The 2,500-nt window shown below is 44.2% G+C and overlaps 1 pseudogene; it reads left to right on the top strand.

Annotated features, from left to right (window-relative positions):
- The window catches only part of LOC142919118 (28S ribosomal RNA), a 10,613-nt pseudogene that overhangs the window by 4,622 nt on the left and 3,491 nt on the right, over positions 1 to 2,500 (top strand).

Genomic DNA, 2,500 nt, shown 5'->3' with positions numbered 1-2,500 from the left:
TGACAGCCCTATTTAATGCATGGATGATTACAGGAATTATTCCCAAAGAGTTGAAAAAGAATAGGACGATTCTTATTCCTAAGGTTATGGATGATGAAAAGCTGAAAGAATTGGGGAACTGGAGACCAATAACGATTGGTTCAATGATTCTGAGATTATTTTCCAGAATAATGACTGCACGTCTTGCTCGTGCTTGTCCCTTAAACCCAAGGCAGCGTGGTTTTATAGCGGCATCTGGCTGCTCTGAAAATCTTAAGGTGCTACAGGACCTTATGAGACACGCTAAGAAATTGCACAGGCCGTTGGCTGTCATGTTCATCGACATAGCGAAAGCTTTTGACTCGGTTTCGCATGCTCATATTTTATGGGTGTTAAGGCACAAGAAAGTAGATGAACACGTGGTGGGCATCATCCAGAACGCCTACGATCGGTGTACGACCTCGTTCAAAAGCAATGGCGAGTCGACTCGAGAAATTAGCATACGTGTTGGTGTCAAACAGGGTGACCCCATGTCACCCCTGCTCTTCAATCTTGCCATGGACCCTTTGATATGCACCCTAGAGTCACACGGAGTTGGGTACTCCATTGATACCGACCACGTGACAGCTCTTGCGTTTGTTGATGATTTGGTGTTGGTGAGCGAATCTTGGGTTGGTATGGCCGCCAATCTAGCGATCTTGGAATCATTTTGTGGGCTATCGGGATTGGAGGTTCAGGCCAGAAAGTGCCAGGGCTTCATGATAAGCCCAACCAAAGATTCATATACGGTGAACAACTGCGACCCATGGACTATCAAAAATAAAGATGTCCATATGATCCAACCTGATGAATCAACGAAATACCTTGGTCTGAAAATTGGCCCTTGGACTGGCACTATACAGCCTGATCTACATTGTCAGCTAAAGACATGGATCTCGAAAATCGATGAGGCGCCTCTGAAGCCAACTCAGAAGGTTGAACTACTCAATGCCTATGCCCTACCCAGATTGTTATATCCTGCAGACCACTCGGACTGCAAGCAATCAACTCTCCGTGGGTTGGACCAAGAGATTAGAAAGGCGGTAAAAGGATGGCTCCACCTTCCCGCTTCAACTTGTGATGGACTGTTATATGCCAGAGCCCGAGACGGAGGCCTTGCCATCTTGAAACTGGAAAAAACAATCCCTTCGGTTCAAGTTAGAAGGCTGCAACGTATAGCAAACTCGTCCGATGCTATCACCCGTAATATTGTGTCCTCGCATGGTATGGAGGAAGAATACCGTAATTTGTGGGTACGAGCAGGGGGTGACAGTGATGCAATCCCAACATTCGTTCTCAGGGACTCGGTGTCAAAAGAACCTGTATATCCGAGACCCTGCGATTGGAGGGAGCATGAATTTCAGAGATGGTGCGAAAAGCCGGTTCAAGGAAGGGGCATTGTAAACTTTGCGCATGATAGAATCAGTAATGCTTGGTTGAGGCCATGGTGCGGCTTTAAACAATGCTTCTTTATCGCAGCACTACAACTAAGGGCAAATATTTACCCAACAAGAGAAAGCTTGAACAGAGGCAGAGATGGGGCCTTACGTTCCTGCAGGAAATGCTCTGCCAGACTCGAGTCCCTTTCGCACATTCTCGGTCAATGTCCTGCAGTACAGAAAGCAAGAATTGCGCGACACAACAAGATCAGTAACATTCTGGCAGACGAAGCGGCTAGATTGGGCTGGTCTGTATACAAAGAGCCACGGTTCATATCCGAGACGGGAGAGATGAGAAAGCCTGACCTCGTGTTTGCAAAAGATGAGGAGGCGGTTGTGATCGATGTCACCGTCCGTTTTGAGCTTTCAAAGAATACCTTGTCAGATGCTGCCTCGCACAAAGTTTCGTACTATACCCCTCTTGGTGATCAAGTCAAAGTGCTGACGAAGGCTAGCAAGGTCACATTCTTTGGATTCCCGGTTGGGGCAAGAGGAAAGTGGCCCCTTGAGAATAACGAGGTACTTACCTCCCTGGGCCTGACCAAACCCAGAACGACATCACTGGCCAAGATGATTTCCCGCAGAACGCTGCTTTTCTCTCTTGATATTCTGAGAATGTTCTGTGGAAATTATGCGGTCTATGAACAGTCATAGACAACCTCCGAAACAAATAATAGTTTTGTTTTAAGATGTCATTTGTTTTAGATTGATTTTGTTATTTTCGAAGGTGAAGTCGGTTTTTATTTCATTTTACTATTTTCCACAATTTAGATTGTTATTTTCCAAGACGAAGTCTTGGTTCTTTTTTTTATTGTTAGTTTTGTTTTTAACACGTCGTATTTGTTACTTTAGAGCTTAGAGGGGACTTTATTTTCGCCTTACTATTTTCTGCCTACAAAGAAGATTAAAAATAAGCTTTTTTCAAGATGGTTTTGTTATTTTCCAAGGTGAAGTCTTGGTATTCTTATTTTACTATTTTCCATAAAGAAGACCTTTCTTTTAGATTTTGTTATTTTCCAAGACGAAGACTTGGTATTTTTATT

The sequence above is a fragment of the Petromyzon marinus genome, unplaced genomic scaffold, assembly GCF_048934315.1.
Source record: "Petromyzon marinus isolate PM22_M1 ecotype Great Lakes invasive population unplaced genomic scaffold, UKy_Petmar_22M1.pri1.0 PM_G_Scaffold_6, whole genome shotgun sequence".
NCBI lineage: Eukaryota > Metazoa > Chordata > Hyperoartia > Petromyzontiformes > Petromyzontidae > Petromyzon > Petromyzon marinus.
This window is presented reverse-complemented; position numbering and strand designations above follow the sequence as displayed.